The sequence below is a fragment of the Furipterus horrens genome, unplaced genomic scaffold, assembly GCF_987537825.1.
Source record: "Furipterus horrens unplaced genomic scaffold, mFurHor1.1.pri manual_scaffold_17, whole genome shotgun sequence".
Lineage (NCBI taxonomy): Eukaryota > Metazoa > Chordata > Mammalia > Chiroptera > Furipteridae > Furipterus > Furipterus horrens.
Window position 1 is genome coordinate 103,757,235 of NW_028327187.1, and position 23,933 is coordinate 103,781,167.

A 23,933-nucleotide genomic window follows, 5' to 3' on the forward strand; every position below is an offset into this window, starting at 1 on the left:
AATCAAATATCTCCCAACAAAGAAAAGCCCAGGACCACATGGCTTCACTGGTAAATTTTACCAAACTTTTAAAGAAGAATCAACGCAATCCTCAAACTCTTCAAAAAAAAAAAAAAAATAGAAGAAGAGAGAATATTCCTAGATTTATTTTATGAAGCCAGCATTATCTTAATACCAAAACCAGGAAAGGGCACTACAAGAAAAGAAAACTACAGGCTCAAAAAATATTAGCAATCCTGATTCAGCCACACATTAAAAAGATCACTTGCAAGGATGGTTCAACATACACAAATCAACAATATAATGCATCACATTAATAGAAAAGTAAAAATCATATGATCATTTCAATAAGTGCAGGAAAAGCATTTAACAAAAATCAACATCCACTCATGATAAAAACCCTTAACAATTTAGGCACATATATAACATACTTTGACATAATCAAGGCCATATATGACAAGTCCTCACCTAACATCACAATCAACGGGAAAAGGTTGAAATCTTTTCCTCTTAAATCAGTAACAAAACAAGGATGCCCACTCTCACTACTCCTATTCAAAATAGTAATGGAAATCCTAGACACAGCAATCAGTCAAGAAAAAGAAAATGCATCAGAATTTGAAAAGAGGAAGTAAAGTTGGCAGTATCTGGAGATGACATGATTTTATATACAGAAAATCCTAAAGTGCTATCAAACAACAGTTACATAGAATCAGCAAAGTCAGTAAAGAAACAAACTGAATAGAACATTTTAAGTGGGAAAGATCATTGACATATTGAACATCTACTGTGCTATGCAATTGATACCTACATTATCTCATTTACTCTTCACAAGAACTCTGGGTTGAGTATGTTGTTAATTTTAAAATTTGCAAATGACAGGAATGGAGGCACAAGTATTAAATAACTCTTCATGCTTTGTATCCTACACAGGAGTACTTCTATGCTACTTGGTGGCTTTAAAAAGTGATATACAGGTAAGGAAATGTTAAAGGAAAATCAAGACAACTGATGAGGGAGTTTGGTATCTCACTAACTAAAATAGAATATGTTTTCCTTTAACTAATTTGATATAATGGAGGAAATAATTGCCAATATAAAAGTAAATCTATGTTGAGGTTTTGACTTCAAAATTAGGTGCTTGGAATATTGTCTCTTCAAAACTAAACTAAGTAAATTCTATGGACTAAATATGTTACCCCAAAATGTATATGTTAAGCCTGTAATCCCCAATGTAATGTTATTTGGAGATGGGGTCTTTGATAGGTAATTTGGTCATGAAAGTGGAGCCCTTAGGATGGCATTAGTGCCCTTATAAGAAGAGACAGGAGATATCATGCCTTTTCTCTCTCTGCTTTCCACCATGTGAGTACCCAGCAAGAAGGTGACCATCTTTGACCTGAACCTCAGACTTCCTAGCCTCCAGAAATGGGAAACTAAAGAAACAGCTTAAGAATTTAAGTATAAAAATATATGTAAATTAGTGCTTTTATTTTTTTGTCTGGCATTGTCTATATTTACTTTTAGAGCTTAATGGAATGTAATGAGTTTAATAAAAAACATTTTCTTTTAAGTCATAATTTCTGTAGAAAGATAATATTTTGAAATCTATTAGTGTGCTTTTCTTTGAATATTTCCTTATGCTGCTAGAGTACTGTTTTCCTTAGGGAGTCCTTTGTTATACCTGGAGAACAAGAGAAGGAGTCATTGTTTGCCTTTTGAAATCTAAAAGAACTTCACAAAGCCAGTACTTAGAAATCAGAGTTTTGAAAGCCATACTTTCATTTTCAAGAGCCAGATAATTGAAAGAAAAGTAGAAACCCCAGCTAGGTTAAAGATGGAACCTAAGCCAGTGGGGGCTGGTGACTAATTTCCAAAATTGAACTCTGGGAGTGCACAAGGTTCTATTTCTTGGGTCAAGATTGCGTTGGTTTGGAAGAGAAGAAATGGTAACATGGTACACTCAGGCAGAGAAAAAAATACCACTTATTTATAGAAAAGTTTCTACATACCCCATTTAAGGATTGACATAAGGATGACCTTTAAACTAGAAATCATGGCAGCAATCAGGGATATTCAAAGCAGGTAATGTCCTGGGTACAAATGCAGCGCAGAAGCAGCTGTAGCTTCTTAGGAAACCAACATCGAAAGATTAAGTGGCATAAGTCCTTTCAATGGAGGCAACCGAAGAATAGTTCGCAGTCTGTTACCCTGATGCCATAGTAAGTTTCCCACTGTCTCAGATTTGACATTGGGTAGCAACAGAGACCACATTGGTCCAAAAGAGGCTCATGTATAAATTGGAGATGATTAAAATGACAAAGCCCGATTGTACTTCAATTAAATAATTGAAGGAATAAAAGAATGAATATAAATATATAAAAATAGAAATCAAGATCAGTTAAAGGTAAAGACCAAAAAAGCACTTTTATTCCAAAGTGCTGTAGCAGGGGTCCTGCAAAAGAAAGTTATTTCTTTAAATAAAATTTACTTGGCATTCTATTGGGGCAGGAATGAAAGTTAAAAAGAATTGGGAGACCAAGTTCAATGATTGAGAGACGGTCATCCCTCAACTTTCCTGCATTTTTAAAAATCGGTTAGCTCCAGTTTAAGGCCCATCATGGAATATATTTGCTACCATTTTCTTCTCAGTACTTGTAGCTCCTCAGAATTTATAGAAAGGAATAAGGCCATCTGCTTCTTAATTTGTACATTAAGCACATAATATGTAACAAACATATTTGGTAGTATCAAAATTGCATAATTAAATTTAAAAGAAATTACCTATAATATTGGCCAAGAATTAGAAATCAGATTTTATAAGATGGTCCAGCATACAAAAGAGTGGATAAAAGAATTGAATTTTCAGAAGTTTATCAACAAAATATTTATATTACTTGTATGAAACTTATAAATGAAGCTTCTCGTAATAATTTTATAAATATTTTTATTGATTTTAGAGAGGGGAGAGAGAGTGAGAGAGAGAAAGAGAGATATGTGAGAAATATCAATCAGTTGCTTCTGATATGTGCCCCAAGCAGGGATGGGACCTGCCACCTAAATATGTGCCCTGACCAGGGATTGAACCCGCAAACTTTTGGTGTACAGACAATGCTCCAATGAACTGAGCAACCTGGCCAGGGCAAGCTTCTCATAATATTTTTTTGATTTTATATGTGCAATGAATCCAACTTCTTGGATAATAATTCCTTCTATTGGAGGAATTATTATTCCTCCAATAGCTCCTTTGCTTAGACATACACCATAATGTATGTTTTCTATTCCCTTAATGACATAACACAGTTCTGGGAAGGCATTACATACCACATGTACTTACACAACTCTGGATTTATCCCTCACCAATGCTGCAAATTAGCACTAAAAAATTAGCAAATGTATGTCTTGTCTTAGATTGAATGGATGTATTGGTGTGGATGTATTCTCATTTGTGTATTCTCATGCTTATACCAAACAGGTGTATTTTCATAAATAAATGTTGACTAGTAGATTTTTAAATAGTATTTATACCAAACTTTTAATAGCAATATACATAGAAATTAATTCTTTTAAATTATTATTATCAGTTTGATATAAAATTACACTTATTTTTTCTAATTATATTCAACTGTAAGGTTTGCATGTTCATGCTTTTTATTTAATCTCATTTTTGAACATATATAAAATCTTTATAAGGTTCAAAAATGTTTTATACTCTATGTATATAAACACAAAATAAAATGATAAACTCTATGTGTGTGTAGTGCTTAGTTGATTTCAACAGTTAATTGCTACATAGTTAATTGTATGTAGTTTAAAAAATGATTATTTTCTAGGTTTTTGAGATAATCCTTTGCACACTATTTTGATCACAATCTTAATAAAAATCTAAATCCATTTATAGGTTATTTTAACATTTCATTGAAGCATGCCAATATTTCATTTGTTGCCAATCAATCTTCTGGGAATCTCAATGATTTTGAATACCACTGAATATTCAGAGATATATGAAAGAATACTGCTGAATATTCAGAAATATCTGAAAGACCTTCTATGTTAAAAATTACTTCACAAATAATATGTTTTAAACCAATGCTATTTGGAGAATAACACTTCAGGCTTTCAAGGTAGAGCCTATTTGCTCAGGGTTTAACTTTCATTTGAACAAATCTGGATATTTTGTTTCCCAGTGGAGAGAATATTAAAAGTAGAAAATTATAATGTTTGGGGAAATCAAGGAGCTATTAGGGAAACAATCATAGCACCTTTCTGAAGAGTGTTGGTGGTCTAATAGAAAGAAGACTTATGAGTTAGAAAGTCTTTAAAATGCAGCATTCACATTGAATCAATGAATATTTTACATTTCAAAAAGACCAGAAAGGGAGTTAAGCAAATACTAAAGTTGAAAACACAGATAAATATACTTAACTTTATATCATACTAATCCTATAATCACATACGATAAATAATAAATTTATTTTTTTGCCCAAGACTGTGACTGAATACTTAATGGATATATTTTAGGGACAAAAATCTACAAAAAAAATATTGAATTTTACAGAAGGTTTATTGTTGGTAGTGGAATTGGCATAGTGATTCTAAGCTATCTTGTATGCATCATAGGATAGTGTAAATGGTTACTATATTGATGTTGTTATAACCAAGTTTCTCACTTTGGGGAAATGGAGATACAATTATGAATTTGAGATATCAATGTGAGTTCCTTATGTACACATTCTCTCTCTGTCTACTCTAAGAGCCTAAATCAAATGGTACTCATTGAAGCAAGAACCCTTGTATCAGTCTGGGTCCAATCAGGAGAGAAAGAGGGGGATTATAATAATAAAAAGAATTATTAAACTGGGATATGGGATGACTATAAGCTATATGAAAACTCTATATGATACTCTTTCACTGAAGTGGGGTGCCCAAGAAAGGACACACTTGGAAAGGGGCCCCTCCCCAAGACTGGGTTTCAGACCTCATTGGTAAAGGTGCAATTCAGTCCATTAGAGAGCAGAAAAGTTTGCTGATTTGCCCAAGCTAGAACTGGTCTACAATCACTAGACAAGCAAGAAGCAACCTTTCTTAATACAGGCAAAAAGGAAGACCATCAGTGACCAATCAGCAAACAGTGGTGTGCATGTGCAAAGAAGGTGAAAAGCCTCGGGCCCATAGGTGACCACATGGGGCCTACCCAGGGAAGCTTTAGGGTGAAAGCCTTGAGGCACTGGTTTTGTTAGGCCAAGGATACAAGCTTGACAGGGACCATGCAATCTGGGTGCATGACTGGGGTACAGGTCCACCCTAAGGAACCCCCACCTCCGAATTGCTCTTGCACCATGCCACAGAAAGGCCCTTTCCTCCTGCATAGTCCGTTTAGTGCCCTCTACTGAGAAAGTTGAACACCATGCTCACTTTATAGGAGATACACTTAAAGGAATTTTGTGTATCACCACAGTTTATACATTGATGTAAGCAACTGGAACTGAGAGGCAATAAATTGATTATTATCACACCATTTAACACCCAAATATTTGTTTCTAAATACCTTTATTCTTTAAAAAGACCAGAGCTCCTCAATAAAAGACTGTGAGTCTGGATTTGAAAAGAACTAAGCTTAGAAATCCTTGCCAAAGACTTGCTCAAATACCACTGAGAATATGTCAGCTTGAACAGGCTCCCACTGACCAAATCTGGTTCAACTGAGCATTAAAAAAGGATCCTGACAGTAAAGGCTGTAACAGACTATTGCAGGGGGTCCAAAGTGTCCCTAGTAGAACTCAAAAAGGAAAGGGTGAAAGAAGAGTAAGCTTTTCTTTACATAAGTATGACTGCTAAAAAATAGATTAAAAGAAAACAATTAGAAAGACACAACTGGCAATGAACAAAGTGATCATTGTTTTAGGCACGGGTCATCCATGTAGGATAACACCATTGGATGAAAGTTCTTGGGGACTTGAATATTCACTATGTTTACAAATATCACTGCACTGATTACATTCACCTTCAAAAGAAAAGGGTACTCTTACAAAGGACAAACGTGGAGAAATCCAGTTTAACTAAGTTATCAACATAGCACTCCCAATAATAAGTCAAACTTGCATTATGTGTCTCCTTGATGAGAAGCAAAAGAAAATGCCCTGGCTCGTGTGGTTCAGTGGGTTCAGCACCAGCCTGTGAACCAAAGGGTCGCTGGTTCAATTCCCAGTCAGGGCACATGCCTGGGTTGCTGGCCAGGTCCCTGGTTGGGGGCGTGTGAGAGGCAACCACCAGACACTGACGTTTCTCTCCCTCTCTTTCTCCCTCCCTTCCCCTCTCTCTAAAAATAAGTAAATAAAATCTTAAAAAAAACAACAACACACACACATCATCTTTGGAAAAATCTTACCAAAAGCATTTAATCTGAATCTAAACATGTGGAAACAATTAGAGAAATCTGGATTGTAGGACATTCTGTATATCAACCGACCTGGATGTCTTCAAAATGTTAATATAATAAATACAAATGAGGTGGTACTCTTCTGGACTCAATGACACCTCAGAAACATGATAACTGAATGCAATACATAATTCTGCATTTTTAAAAAAGAACATAAAAACATTACTTGGAATACTGTGTACTTGAATATGATAATATTGCTAAATTAATAAATCTGTGTTTGTGATAATGATGTTATTGCTATATTGTTCTTAGGAGATCTATTTGGATATATATGACATCACAATTTATTTTTTCTAAAAGACTTTACTTATTTATTTTTGGGGAATGAGGAAGGGAGGGAGAGGGAGAGGGAGAGAAACATCAAAGTGAGAGAAATGACTGTTTGCCTCTTGCACACCCCCAACTGGGGACCTGGCCCACAACACAGGTATGTGCTCTGACTGGGAATCCAACCAGCGACATTTTGGTTCACAGGCTGGTACTCAACCCACTGAGCCACACCAGCCAGCACACAATTTACTTTCAAGTGCTTCAGGAAAGACATGCATATGCATATATGTACATAAATGCAGGAAGAGAGGGACAGAGACAGAGGCTCTGTGCACAAATATGGCAATTAATGGCATCACAATGTTAATTAATGAATCTAGGTTATGAAAATAGTAGGGTTTTTTTCCCAAAAAAACATTCAGAAATCCCATCCTCACCAAAATTCTCTCCACCCCACAGGCACTCAGACAAAAATATAAAATTAATAGTATTAGATTGAGTCCATCCAAATTAAGTATAGGTAATCTCATGACTTCTGTTTCTGATGAGGGTATCAGAATTCAAAGCACAATGTAATAACTGGTTTACTTAATAATAGACAATTTCCCAAAAGTTTAAATTATATCACGCGTGTTAATGTAAAGCTAATATAAGCCATCAAATACAATTTAGAAAAATTCTTAATTAAAATGTTTGCTAAAAGGGGTACAGTTTCTATTACTGAGAAAATTCTGTTAGTTTAATATCTGCTTATTACCTCACAAAATGAATCTTTCTAGTAATTATTTCATTGTTTTTCTACAATTGTATACATTTAAGAAGCTTTAGCATTTGAAAAGTACCCACCCAAAGCAATGGCATCATCTCACCTCTTCCTTGTTTATAGACACTTTTTAATGTATTTCTTCTCTCCCCATGTAAGCAGTAGGACACATTATCCATTACACTTTTTTGCATACTCATAAGACATAGTGTACTTCCTGACATTCACTCGAAGAGCTCCAAAATCAAAATGAAATAAAGCAAGAACATAACATCCTAGAACTAACAAATTTACACTTTAAGACATTTTCTACTTTCCGTAGATCTTCATAATTGCTTGTATAGTATATTATCACCTTAACCAAACATGTTAATTCAGATTTGTATCTTTCCCAAAGTTGATGTTTTCAAATGCCACAATAGTTATGTTAGTTCTGCCAGTAATGGCCGCCAAAACTCTCACTAGGATTGACAATGGAAGGAAACATGGTTTTGGAACATTACATATCTCTCCCTTAGTGGGAATTTGGATTGGTTGATATACTATGGGCAAAATGATTTCACAGTAGTTGATTTAAGATTGCTGTACTGTAGCATATGCCTTTTCCATGTAACTCTTATGTCACAATGTTTGACTTTCATGGAGGATAGCTTTTAATTAAGATTATTTTTCTCATTGAAGTGAGATGCTTTCCCTAATGTGTCTGCTGTAGATGTAGCAATTTCTTAAGATGCCCTCAAATTCATTGACATATCTACCATCAAGAACTGAGATGTAAGTCTTCTTCTTGTGAACCTAGCCTAGCCTTAGTAACTCTTGTAAACAATAGAACATAGTGCATATGACACCTCTGATGTGACTTCTGAAACCAGGTAATTAAAGACAATGCTGCTGCTTCAATGTTCAATGGCGGCATTTACTTTTGGAGCCTTGAACTTTCATGTTAGAAATCTGACTACCCTGAGGTCATCATGCTTTGAAGGAGTCCAGGTCACATGGAAGAGCCCTATTTAGGTGGTTTAGTCAACAGACACACACAGCTGAAGTCCCAGGTGACAGCCAGCACCAGAAATTGGAGTGAAGTTATCTCTAATAATTTCAAGCCCCAGCCATTGACTTACCTCCACTGTCTCCCTTACTGATGACCTAGGCATTTAGGGGCACAGGCAAGCCATTATCAGTACACACTGTCTGATTTACTGACCACAGAATCTATGAGTATTTTATTACGTTTAAAGGCTACTTGGAGGGGGGGCGGTATTTGTCACATAGTAATGGTGCCTAAACAAGAGAATCAAGTTAACACTTCATCTACCTAGATAAATTAGTATTTAAGCTCTAATTTTCAGTATTTTACTGTGTAACCTAGGCAAGCTACAGAACTACACACACACACACACACACACACACACACACACACTGGATATTTCAGGCCAGATCACGGGGATCTCTAGAAATTTGTATAACTATACTGATACTCCAACCAAATTTATGTGGGCATATAAGCCGCTTCATGGCAACAAGTGACAGGTGGTTGACGCCCAAGCTTGAACAATCAGCGCTGCTGACTGGACTTCATCAATCCCCAAAGTACACTGCAGAAGCTTTCTTATTAGGTATCTGAAATTTCTAATTGCAGAGGCAGCTATAACTATTTCAAATTTGCCAATGTTTACTATATAATGACTGGAATGCCAAAGTGATACGAGATAACTCTTACTCTTTCGTGCTTGACTTAGTTCCCTGTCTCAAAGTCATTTCTTACTTCTCTTGTCCTCCTAATTAGATTGCCTGCATACTCCTTGAAAGCAGAGCCTCTGTCTTTTTCAATTATAAATCTACATCAGTGCCAAGCTTAGCTCAGCATTTCCCTTCAGGTGATCAGGGCATAATTGTGAAAGTAAAGTAAATTCTAAGCAAGGATCACCTCTGTTGCTGTTGCATGACTGTATGTCTTGAAGGGCAAGAGCAACCCCATCAACTAAATACTAAAAATGCCTATTTTCTATGTGACTACAGGAGAATCTTAAATATTAGTGTTCGTAAACAAGGCCTGAAAGACTACATCCAACATGTTAAAGACTTGAGAAGTGAAATTTGGAAGAACATCACTTAGAAAAGGAAAGATTCATTTGCAATTATATATTTTGGTATACTTTAATTTTAAAAATTGAACATATACATGTTCCTTTATAAATTTGAAAAAATGCATAATTTGCATAGATAACAATTGAAATTGCATTTAGATTTCACCTTTGGAATGTCAACAATATTTTTTGCAGGGACAAATGCAATTCAAAGGGTTTTGCGATTGCTTTCAGTTCACAATTTTTCTCTTGATTTGAAATTAGAGTTAAGTGTTTTTAATCACACAAAAAGTAGTAATAAAGAGAGCGGGAACAAACTTTTGGAGGTGGTGGATATATTTATAGCATGTGGCAATGGTTTCACACATGTATACTTATCCATAAACTTAATTAAGCTGTATACATTAAATATGTATAGCTTTTTGTATGTCAATCATAACCCAATAAAGTGATTAAAAAAAAAAAAAACCTAGGTAAGTCACCCACTAAAAACTCGAGACTTACACACCTGTACACATTCTATTAAGTCACTGATAAATTCTAATACAGACAATTATAAAACACCAAAGGGTTTGCCCAAAAGAAGTAGTAATTGTGTTTTCTGTCCCTCTGCTCAAAGGCAAGGACTCCACAATTCAGCTTTACTAATTTAATCCAAGAGTCCTCCTGCTTCTATTTTTTCCAAGCATTTTTTAAAATTGAGTAATATTGACATACAATAAATGTGTACAGATTTCACCTATTCAGTTTGATCAGTTTGGAAATTTTATATGCCCATGTAACCACAAACCAAAGCACTTCTATTACCAGTGTCTTCATGTTCCTTTCCAGGAAGATCCTGCATTCTCTTTTCCCCACATCTGGAATCAAAAACTTTCTGATTTCTATCACTATAGGTTAATCTTGCACGTTCTATAACTTCATAACATAAAATCATAAGGTATGTCCTTTTAAAAAGATTTCATTTATTTTTAGAGAGTGTGGAAGGGAGGAAGAGAGGGAGAGAAACATCAATGTGTGGTGGTTGCCTTTTGCATACCCCCACATAGGGACCTGGCTTGCAACCCAAAAATGTGCCCTAACTGGGAATTGAACCAGCAACCCTTTGGTTCACAGGCCAGCACTCAATCCACTGAGCCACACCAGCCAGGGCAGGGTATGGCCTTTTTTAAATGCCTGGCTTCTTTGGCTCAACATAATGTCTGTAGGAATCAGCCATTTATTTTTTGAATGAAGACTTTATTCCTTTTAGTCGTTGAGTAGTATTCTATTACCCTGGCTGGTTTGGCTCAGTGGATTGAGCGTCGGCCTGCGAGCTAAGTGTCGCTGGTTCGATCTTCCAGTCAGGGCACATCAGAGAAGGAAAACTCTGACTCCAAAAAACCTCCGCTGCCTTGCGGCATACCTCTTCAGGGGAAAGGCTAAGGGAGTAAACCCCGACAGAAAATCCGGAGCCGGAGTCCCTAAGGCGGTTTGACGTTGTAGTCAACACCGGCAACTCCTGCGGCGCACCTGAAGCCAAGCTGTATTGACTCCGTCTTTCCCTTGGACCCTTCAGCTGCGAAGAGAGGGGGGGTCTGCTGCATGGGCAACAGCAGACCCTCCATATCACCCTGCCCAGGCTCTGTAGCTTCAGCTTCACTGGAGAGGACACTCCAGATGTCGATTCAACACGGGAGGAGACAAATACCGTGTCACTCCCGAGTCGGACTGCACAGCCATTCTCAGCGGTGCAGATAGACTCTTAAGAAGCTACACCATCGTCTCTCGAGACGGACGGCTGCCGATAGATATAGTATTCTATGAACAAATGTAACACATTTTTCCATACATTCACTTGTCAATGGATATTTGAGTTGTTTCAAGTTTTTGTTTATTGTGAATAAAGCTGCAAGGAACGTTCTTTTCTTGGTCATTTTGTGGACATATGTCTTAACTTCTAGTCAGGTTTTGATATCAAGATCATGCAGGCCTCGCAGAAAGCATTGAGAAGAGTTCACTACTCTACTTTCTGACCATGTCTTTGTAAGTTTTTTATTTACTTTTATAATTTGCTGATGAAGCTTTCAGAGCACCAATTTTTCTTTATGTAAAGGATTTTAGTTATAAATTCAGTTTTTATAACATATATAGAAGTTCAGATTTTTTTCCATATCGTGTCAGTTTTGGTAAGTTAGATTCTTCTAAGGAATTTATCCATTTTATCTAAATTGTTGAATTTACTGGAATAATTGGGACAACTGTAATGGTATAAACAATAAACAATTTAAGGTAAATAAATAAAAACAGTTGAATTTATTGACATGATATCATTTATGATATCCTCCATTATCTTTCTAATATCTGTAGGATCTGTAGTGATTTATTTTCCTCTATTCCTGATATTGGTAATTTTTGTTGCCTCTCTTATTTTCTAAACTAGTTTTGTTACGGATTTATAAACTTTTTGATCTTTTCTAAGAACTGTTCTCTATTGTCTATTCAATTTTATATTATTGATTTTTTGTTCTAACCTTTATTATTTCATACTTCCTACTTATTATGAGTAAAGATAATTTAAACTTTTTCAAGGTATCCACATGTTTACTCTTTCACAATGCTCTTCGTTCCTTTCTGTGCATCAGGACTTCCACCAAGAATATTTCCATTCAGACTAAAGAATTTAGTTTAGTATCTTCTATATGTGAGATTGCCAGGGAGGAATCCCTGACATTTTTTTTTCTCTGAACATATCTTTATTACACTCCCAGTTTTCATTTTTCTTTTCTTTTTATAATCTTAAGACTTTGAATATTCCATTCTATTTTTTTCTAGCCTGTATCATTCATGATAAAAAAGTGTGCCCCAAGCCTTATCATCATTCCACTGGATGGATGGATGTGTCTTGTTTTCTGGCTGCTCAAAAATATTTTCTCTGTCTTTGTTTTCAGCAGTTTTGTGATTATATAAGTAGTTGTGCTTTCTTTATATTTATCTTGTTTGAGGTTTGCTGACCTTCTGGAATCTATGATTGGATATATTTAATCCCTTTTGGGAAGTTCTTAGTAATCACCTCTTCTGATATTCCTTCTGTGACATTCTTCCTCTACACTTTTCTGGCATTCTGAAAAACTGACTATGGTGCTACAGATATTGGATGTTCTGTTCCATTTGTTTTTCAACTTTGTATTTGATTTGCATGTTTGTTTTCCTTCAAAATTACTCATCTTTTCCTCAGCTGTGTAAGCACATTGAATGAATTCTTCATTTCTGGTGTTTTATATTTCCTTATTAGTTTTTACTCCTTGTAAATTCTTACAGTTTATAGTTTTATGGCTTTTAACTTTCTATTTTTTTATACACGTTTCTCTTTTTTGTCACTAGATCCTTAAGCTAACTTATCCTAGTTATTTTAAAGTCATCTATTAGTATTTCTAGCATTTGGGTCATCCTGTGTGTGCTTATATGAAATATTTTCCTTCTTTTGATCACAGGTCATTTTTTTCTTGTTTTCTAAAATTATTTCTTATATGTCATGCATTGTGTATAAAACAATAGATATCAAAATAATACCATTTATCCCCCAAATTGGATATGCCTCTTCTCTTGAATTAGTAGGCTGGGTAACAAGTTCAATCTAATCCATTATTAAGTGGGGTTTGAACTTTGCACCAACTTTAGTTAGATTCATTTCATCACTGGCTTTCAATATTTTGAGTCAGGGATTAGGAATTTTACTTCAGCAAATTTGAGGTCTGCGCACTGGAAAGACAATGGGCTGTTTTGTTTGTGCTTTTCTGGCTGATTGCCATCTCTCCAAAGCGGAAGAGATCACACTCTGCTTTTCGACTCTGTTGTCAGATTCTTGGTTCTTGCACATTTCTCTTTGCTCGCCAGTACTCATCAAAAACGTTCTGTACGTCAGGTTATCTGTCAGCCCTGCTGCCCTTTTCCCTGTCTCCAGGGCACTACAGCAATGCACTCAGTGGGAATTCTCTCAGCAGCTGCTGCTGAACTGTCTTAGAAGGCCTATGGTGCCCTGAGAGAATTTTTAACCGGTGCTTGCCCCGCCCTCAACTGATGGAGGTCAGCTGCAGTTCATCTGATAAAAATTCATTATATCTTGGAATGATTTATTTCATTTTCCCAGCCCTAAGATTAACCTTCAGATGACCGCTGCCTAAACGTGGGCAAGCCCCACCTCCATCCATCCTGCACACACACCTCAGGGATTCCCACTCTAAGTTCTCATTCCTTGCTCTGAGACCTAAATCTGCTATTCTGGTACCTTCAGTGAAAATCTATAGGAAAGGTTTAGCAGATCTAGGCAGACTCTCTCTGTGACTGGAGCCCCTCAGGATTTTAATCCTCATGTCATTCCACTCATCCCATTAAAAGTATGTGAAAAATCTGGCTAGATTTTCCCTAACTTCATTTATGGCAGATTTCTTCTCTACCACTGCTCCATCGGGGTGAAAGCAAATGTGTACCTTTTCTCTTCCACGAAGAGCTTGTAACTTTCTGGAACTTAGTCTCTTTAGATTTATTTGAATTCTCAGCTCTCCTGAAAGCTTAAGAATTATTACGTCTCATTTATTCAGCTTGCTCATATTGATAAAATGAGAATACTTGTTTCTCGAGAATTTTTATCTACTATCTAGAAGCGGAAGTCTCTGATGTATTTTTTTAAAAAACACTTGCAGAATATAGCTCACTGCTCCTCTAACAGTTATGCCCTTTTCCATTAATGATCACTCGGGTAAGGGCCAAGTCTGTCTTCTGCACAGAACCTTAAAATGTAGTCCCTTGGACATATTTCCAACTCAGCGGCTAACAGAAAAGAGAACAGTGATATCTCTTTAAAGAATAACAGACCTGCACTCATTTTCTAACGCTGCTGTAAAAAATTATAACAAGCCTGTTGAGTTAAAAATAAAAGCAACTTACAATCTTACAGTTCTGCAGTTAAGCATGACTTAGTTTTCATTGGGTTAAACTCAAGGTTTCAGCAGGGCTATGTTCCTTCTGGAGACTCTAGAGGAAACATATATTCCCTTTCCTTTTCTAACTTATAGAGGCAACCTCTATTTCTTGGCCTGTGGTTCCGTTCTTCTATCTTTCCAGCCAGCAATATTGCATCTCTCTGATCTCTAACATCTCCCTCTCTAACTTGCTTCTTCTGTTTTCCAACTTTACTTACAAAGACCCTTGTGATTACATTGGGTTGGCCTGGATTACACAGGATGCTCTCCCTGTTGAAAGGTCAGCGGGTTAAAAATCTTAATTCTCCTCTGCCATGAAACATAACATATTGACAGATTCTGGAGATTAGGACATGGATATATTTGGGGAGCCATTATTCTGCCTACCACAAGATAACTTACCTCTTGTCCTTTAAAACTCTCAGAAACTGACCAGTGTTCTTTCTTCAAGAAGACTATTCTAATTCTTCAATTTACATATACTATGGGTAATCCTAATTCCACTCACATGGAAAATTATGAAAAAAAAAGTTTAATGTATTTACACAACAAAAATCCTAATATTTAAAACTGTTTTTAGCAATACTAATAAATTTTACTGGAGAGACATGTTTTCTGTACTTTTATAATACATAAATAGAAAATAAAATGCATGTAAAAATTTAATCTGAAATGTATTTTCATAAATAAATGAATAGTTAAAAGTATATTACATGGTCAATTGCTAATTGTATCAAATATTTTATTATCCTCTGATAAGGAAGACTATTTATGTCCTATTTTGAAGACAACATCCTATGTGGTAAATAAGATGCTGAGAATTGGCTGGCAGACAGTAAGTCATTTTTTATAATAATCAAAGCATTTTAATGGAAAACTATTTATCACGCTTTCCTATTATCACTTGGTATTTGAACCATAAAGGTAATTAACTAAGAAGAAGTGAACCGAATAACATGCCTACACCTGTCCACCCTTTATCAGCATGACTTTATGATGCACGGTGGTAGGAGAAATGTCTTAGCTAGGAGGCAAAGAATAAAATATTAATGCTTTTAATACTGAATGCCTTTATTCCTCTGAAACAATGATTCAATAATGGGAACCAGGCCTGGGGATTTAAAAGTGTTAGGGTCACACCTGAATAGCATAGTAGTTCCTTTGTCAGCCCCAAACATTCTGACTCAACACTTCTACCTGAAACTATCAATAAAATCCTTCATATGTTTAAATGATAGCTAGCATTATTTAGCAATATTGTCAAACCACTGCATATAAAGATAGGTAGTTAGAATTTTAATTTTTAAGATATTGCCTGTGAGTTCCTTAACATATTTATAGAATGATTAATTATAAATAAAAATTTACAACAATAAATTCTCAGTGCAAACAGCACTTGCTTTTCCCAATTTTGAGATGATAGTAAATCCAGGGGATTATTATACTTTGAGATGCAACAAAATATCCTGAAGAATGAAAGTTTGTTCTTCCTTTTCTTTCTTTTTTTTTTCGAGCATGGAGAAATACGCATTGGGAGAACAGCATACAAAGTAGAAATTAAAACCAAATTAAATTAATTACACAACTGAAGAAAACCCAAGCAAATAAACTGTTTACCTATCTAAATTCAGGGATATTTGACATAGGGTTTATGTCTAAAGTTAAAGGTCAAATGCCAGGGGCTAGAGAGAGAAAAATGAAAGTCTAGGGCCATCCCTCAATCATGAGTACACACTTAGTACACCTGTAGAGCTTTATACCAGGACCCCATCCTTGAATTTTCTCTTTTGTAAGTCAGGGAGCAATTCTTGTGATCCCAATGTACAGCCTGTCTTGAGAATTTCTGCATTAATGTATCATTTAAAATTTCAGAGTGTATGCCACACTCTGCAGAATAGTCAGGTATGTCAATCAGCATTAACAGCAGTCAAATAGAGAAGGGCTTAATTACACCACATGTGATTTTTCAGGCTGTCTCTTGTTTCACATGGGCCAGTTGTTGGCATGGTAGTATTTTGGGGACTAGGTTGCCCACCAAGGCAGAGGTTTCAGTAGTGATGGAAGAACAGCCTGAGGAGTCATTTATAAAACATTATACAAATGAAATGCATTATTTGACATCACGGAGAAAAAATCAGTAAGTTGGTGGATTAACTTTTTTTCCCCCTTAAATCATTTTTTGGCTTTGTCCATATTTAGCATCTAAGAAAATGCCTGGCATATAAAGAGTCAACCTAGGAAAGCAAATAGAGAAACAACTGCTATGAAAATTCTACCGTTCAGAATTGTGGGTGTGTGTTATACATAAAATGAAATAAGGCCATCTGGTTGTTTACTCACACCTCTATAACAAATGATATATAACTACAATAAGAATAGTTATTCATATAGTTGTAATGTATAAATACAACTTGCCCCATTCCAGGAACTGCTATAATAGTTTCATCCTGTTTGCTATATAATGCTACACAGGGGACATACATGAATTAGCAAAAAGAAAAACAATGCTATAAATGGTTTTGTTGTTATAAAGAGTCATCTTGCACTATAAAAGGCAGTTATTAAAATGCAACATTTGTAGAGTCAAACCACTGGTGTCTTATTTACATTATAAACTAATAATATACTTTTGAACAGTTAAGCAGGTATTTCAAAGACCTCCACTAATTTATTGAAAATATGATTTAAATCACACACACACAACTCCTTTACTCACACACACCTTTCAGTCAATACCCAACCTTTACAAAAGCAGCTCTGTTTTACACAATGCAGATACTCCTTTGCTATTTGTCTGGAATTGCCAAGTGTCTCTTTTCAGAGACTCCTTTAGTCTCTGGAAGTGCTTTCCTTTTTTAAACAAAAGTAGGGTGTTTATTATGACAGCATAATGTAAGTAAAAGCCCAAAGTAATTGTCATTCTACTCAGCAACCATATGTGTCCTTTGCTTTGATAATATCTCATCCCCTTTAAGGTCATCCATAGTTTTGGTTTTTCTCAGGGACATAATTTTCTAATATACAAGGAAGACTTTATATGTGCAGCCATTCAGCTATGTTTTCCTTGACTATCACAAAATGAAGGACGCAAACAACATGCCATTTGGCAAACACTCACACAAAAGACAATCTATTTGTCCTTCTAATGCAGGGAAGGGTATTATCACATGCATCGTTTCTCAGCTATAGCCAAGTAATGAGAAACATTCTATACCATCAAACCTGTAAAGACAGGAGTCATTCCATTCTAGGCCAAACAAGTTGTTTAGATATTTCAAATTTACCTTTTAATTACCAAAGTCTTAGATTTTAAAATATCAAAGAGGCGTTTCAACAATACTATGATGACTTCAAATATCTATCAAAATTAATGTGAACTGTTTATAAAATGAAGATTAAAAGGATGTGCATCATTAATTTTATCTGGGGGAGGAGGGATTAGAATATGTGTATATGCATGACTCTTTATTCTCACCCGAAATGGACCCACATTGCTCTTCTATATTGTTATTTTTTTCTCAAAATACTATAATTGCTTTTGATATCTTATGCACTTTCAGTGTAGCAGTTATTACTGACAATCATCAGTGTGCCGATTTTTGAGCTGCAGCTTCATGATTTCCTAAGCTTCCTGAGTAAAACAATCTGAAAGACGAATATCATAGAACAATATTGAAAGAAAGAAGAAAGAAGGTATGAGAGGATTTCCTTTCTATTAAGGATATTGAAAGTATGACATTGATATCAGATGCTCAGAAGCTTTAAAAATATTTTCATATTTCAAAACTATATTCTGGAAATATGAACCACTTAGAAAAATGAGCCTGACATGAGTTAGTGGAACGTGCTATGGTATCACTAGCCTTTTATTTCCTTTGGATTCAGTGACCAAATAGAGTAAGAGATTTCCGGTTCATATATTATACCATTTCAACATTGGATTATCTAAACGTGAAGATGGAGTGCAGATTTCTTTTAAGCAAAAGGTCACTAAATCACTTAAGAACACCAGTCATTACAAAATAATAGGCAATAGAATGAAAAAAGTAGAACTTAAGAGCACTGAAACTAAATGCTAAAGCTGCTTTCCACTCCTGTAACTTTTACATCTGTGAATCTAACTGACCAATATGTATGAAAATGATTTTATCAGCATGTTCTTGAGATCCTGATGGATGGTGCAGAATATAAATCTATACCTATATCTATATGTCTATATTTATCTAACTGTATCACCAAATGATGAGCAATCTACAGCAGTAATTTCTTTATATTTTGAAAGAACCAGACATAAAAATTATGCAAACGAAAAACTGATAGATTGACTATAAAAAGTTTTACTTATTTTTTTGAAAGAATAATTTGTGTCATTTTATCCTCATTTCCTTACTTCTATCAGCCCACCTCACTGTTTATAGCTTTCTGAAGGAAAAAAAGACCTTTATTTTCTGTTACTTGTGAAAGAGTATGAAAATGATATGATTTCAAAATATCATCATGTTGTAATTATTAAATTAGATAACTCCACTAATCTCTTTAATAGTTATAACCCAGAATCCAACCTGTTATCAGTTTTAGAAATTATCTTCAAATTCTAGATAATTTTAATATGCAGCTATCAGAAATATTATCTTTTTATTAAAAACATCAGAAAGTACTTATTGTCCACAAATTTTTCAAAGAATACAATTTCAGGTCATTTGTATTCTCCTCTTTTGATAAGATGATATGACTGCAAAACAATACTAAAAACTCTTGTTTTCTATAATAACAACTTAACACTAAACAAACAAACAAACAACCAATCCAATTAAAAAATGGGCAGAGGACCTGAACAGACGTTCCTCCCAAGAAGACATACAAATGGCCAACACATATATGAAAAGATACTCAACTCACTAACTATTAGGGAAATGCAAAACAGAACTACAACATACCACCTCACACCTGTTAAAGTCTGCCCTTAACCAGATTCCACCACTTCCTTTTGAAATTATGGCACTTGAACCAATGACTCTTCTTGATTAACTAATTATCTCTTGAAATTTGCTTAAGATGACAGGGATTGTTACATTTCTTCCCTCAGTCTCAATAGATGAAGTTTATGTTACCACCTAATATGGAATACAGAATTTATTTGGGAATCTCACAAGCTCAAAGGATCTCAATGTCTTGTCACACATGTATATATGGAATTGCCACGGCACATTAGGTATTTGTTCTCTCCTATGAAAAATCCATACCAACTTATGATACAGAGTAGGAACTATATCCATTCTTTAACCCATAATTTCTTCCCATGGATGGTAAAGTATAACTATGTATAATTAATTCCATGGTCTTTCCTTTGAAAAAAAAAGTTTTAAATATGATTTCAATAATTATTAATCTTGTTACAAACTTTCTTTCTTTGTTACTGTCATGAATGAAATAGAAGATTGTCTTAATCTGTCTACATGTATCTATATATTAGTGATAAGTAAAAAGAAATGCTGAGAGGGAATTGCAAAATAGACCTAGATATATCCTAGATATATTTGTTGTTCAAAATATAAAGCTTATAGCCCTGGCCAGGTGGCTCAGTTGGTTGGAGTGTCATCTCATACACCAAAAGGTTCAAGTTTGATTCCCAGTCAGGGCGCATACCTAGGTTATGGTTCGATCCCTGGTCAAAGTGCATATAAGAGGCAACTGATTAATGTTTCTCTCTCACATTGATGTTTTTCTTTCTTTCTTTACCTCCTTTCCTCTCTCTCTAAAATCAATAAACATATCTTTCTATGAGGATTTAAAAAATACGAAGTCTACATTTGCCATAAGAATCAATTTATAGGTTCTTTTTTATTTCTTGTGAGGGAGAACAGAAGACGCCACCCCAAAATGTGCCACTTTAGTATATGGATTATTTTGTAGATAGTTGAAGCCTGGAAGGCTCAGAAAGAGCTTTTTACCTCCCTCTTAACTGCCTAGAAGAATTTAGATAAGGGCCCTATACTAGGAAGAGAGTTATTATCAGAGAGAACTTTCTATATCAGAGAGGCTTCTCTGCGTGGCATGGAAAACATCTATTTACCAAACATTTACTCTTCTCATCTTCTTGTGAGTTGTCTTTCTACCCTTTGAATCCCTAAACCCATACCCCCTTCACCTTAGCTCAGGATGGTTGTATAAATCTCAGTTACTGGGTTGCTAGGAAGTCTCATTATTTCACAGGGCTCCCATATGTATACGCAATTTGTTTTTCTCCTGTTAAGCTGTCTACGTCAGCTTAATTATTAGACCAGCCAAAGAACCTAGAAGGGAAGAAGAAAAAATATTTCCACCCCTACATATGCAACTTGGTGGCAGTTGTGGTTTTTTATTATATAGGAATACACTCACAGTAAGATTTAGACATCTTGAAGTTTTAAGAGACATGTAACCGTCTTGCCTTATTGCTGGAAAGTTAAAGTGACTCACTACTGTGTCAAGTCTTATATTATTCTAACCCAGCTGTGTCTGACATTTCAGACTGATGGGTGAGAATTATACCTTTTATCAAACTCAAATCCCAACAGATACTTAAGTTTCAAGACTAAAATTCATTGTATTTACAGGACCCAATCTTTAATAATCTGGACTTTTGTCTACATAAGTTTAGGTCTATAAATTTTACCCTTGAATCCTAAAATTATGTATGCAAACTACAAGATGTCATTCTTATTCATATAACTTTTAAATGTAATGAAAATAACAGTAGCATTAATATTAATATTAATAAACTACATGCGTAGAACACTTGCTTTGCTGAGTCAAAACACATTACATGAATCATATTATTTAACCCATAAAATAACCCTGTGGTAACATATTATGATGGTCCTCAGTTTATTAAGAAACAATAAGATCAATACCTGATGTTCAGAGGGATGAAGGAACTTGTGCAGGGCAAAAAGGTAGTCAGTGACTATTTTGATATTCCATTCAAGTTTTTCCAATTCTGATCTTGAGCTCTCAAAAATGTTTCATTACTTATAGTATGTTCTCATTTAGAACTTTGGAGAATGTGAACAGAATAAAGGATATTGAAACAATCTCTTCTTAATTTTAATTTAATTATATTAATTCTAATAGGAAATGTTTGCCTCAGCTAATCAATAAAGGTTTAATGTACTCTGATAACTGCCTGCTAAAGCCTTAGAATATGAAAGAAGCCAGAGACTGCTCAAAGAATCCAAACAAAGCTGACTTGCTTGTACCTCCATGTTGCTGTGATTTCCTCATGTTCTTTGACCTATCATATTTCTATATGACTGTCTACTCTTCATCAAACCTAGCATAAAAATACTCAGCTTTTCAGTCCTTAATTTCCTTAGGAAGGCTCACGTGTGATGTAAAATTTCAATTAAATAAATGTGTATGCTTTTCTCCTGTAACCTGTCTTTGTCAAGTTTATTTTTCAGACCAGGCCAGGGATGATCCTAGGAGTGTTGAAGAAAATTCTTTCCTCCCCTACAATGTGAAATAACATTCAGGGAAAATAAAAGCTAAGAGTAATAATAACATAATTAGCAGCAACAGCAACATTCAAAACATATCAAACATATGAAAATTATTATATATGCCAGATCCCAGAAATGAAAATCAACTAAGTATATTGTCCTATAGTTTAATTTTAAAATAGTAATTAATCAACATACAAGGGAATGAAAATATGGATTGACAAGTCAAAGAATTTAAAGTTTCGACTCCCAAGAAGTTCATCAAAACACATTTTTTAAACAAGCAAATCAAAAAATAAATAACAAACAAACAAAAAATCCTAACACAGCATAAGGGTACACTAATAGAACTACAGTCTTGAGAAAAATGAGCTGGTGTCTCGCTGTTTTATATTGGTCAGAATGGGTAGATCATGCATTTTGTGTTTATTTCTAGTACCACGTTTTAAAAAGGTCTTTGAACAGATACTACACTTGATCTTCGCCAAAAGGCCGAGAAGTGATGCTAAGGGTGGGGAGGAGGAATTGAGCAAAAAGGAAAAAGGACTCATAGATATGGACAACAGTGTGGCAATTGCTTGGGGAGGGGATATAAGGGGGTTAATGGTAATGGAAAAAAATACAATAAAGATTAATTTTTAAATAAATAAATAGCAAGCCTTTGAAAAGCCATACTGATAGAAAAGAGAGAGCATAAAACAATGAAGATAATTTTTAAAAATCAAGGAAGTGAATACGTAATGAACATCAGTACAAGTTATAAACTGTCAGGAAAGGAGGGCAGAAGGAATGTCACTGATGAAATTACCCGTATTTTTATAAACAAAGACACTTTGCCCTAGATACTTCTCAAAACCACAAGGACCCTGTTACATACCCAGTTCATGACATTGAAGGTCCTGATTTCCACTACATCATACTCCTGTTTTCAAATAGCTCACAAATTTTCACGGGGAAGCAAAATTTAACAAATGTAAGTGACAGATAAGAGACTCAGTAAAAATATGGAAGTTTCCCCTGAATGATACACAAACACTTTGATCCAGCAATTCAATAGCTAACATTTTATCTTATGCCTATATTTACACATGTGAGCAAGGTCAACGCAGAATTGTCCCCCCCAAAAATAATAATCATGAAAATAAAGGAAGGAAACCAATCAATGGGTTATATCAATAGTATACACTTAAACTAATGGGATAATATTTAGTAGCTAGAAAGGTACAGATTGAAGAATTTGGAGCCCTCTGCAGAGAGAAAAGGAGATGTGGAAAAGCAATCATACCTCTACTTAGAAAAAGTGACTGAGGGGTGGGGAGGGGGCTAAATAAAGTTGTTGAAATCATGATTAAAAATTGTGAAAGTCATGTAGAAGCAAAGTAAGGCTTGTTCCTTTTGGTTCCAAAGGGTCAAAAGGGAATGAAGAAATGGAACACAGAGAAGTAAATTTCAAGCGAACAGTAGAAATTTCTCCAATCCTTAAAACTGACCAAAAATGTTTTGGTTGCCCAAGAAATTACCATTCTCTCTCTGAATGTGTTTAGGCATAGGCTGAGTATGTGTATCATGAATGAAACAAATATGAAGATGCTTTAAGAATTAACTGTGTGGCTAGACTAGGAAACTTATAGTACATTATTCTACCTTAGAGACTTCACACCATAATTAATCAGTTATGCCATCTTAGATAAGTCACATAATTTTTGGAACTCAAAAACTTTATCGCTAAAATGAGGGTTTAAAAATAAAGGAAAGAAGGAATTAACAAGAGATTCCTTTTGTCCTTTTGGACTATTCTAGGACTGAGTGAGGTAATACACTTGTGAATCCTTCAGGAAGCAGAATGTCCTGTTCAACTCTTCTTTGAGCATGAATTCCCTTTCTGATTCCAGGAGGAATCAGAAAAACAAAAGGCATATTTGTGTAAGT

General features: G+C 35.0%; 1 pseudogene; it reads right to left on the bottom strand.

Annotated features, from left to right (window-relative positions):
* Positions 1-22,405: 22,405 nt before the first annotated feature.
* Positions 22,406-22,508, bottom strand: LOC149991735 (U2 spliceosomal RNA; annotated as a pseudogene).
* Positions 22,509-23,933: the final 1,425 nt, after the last annotated feature.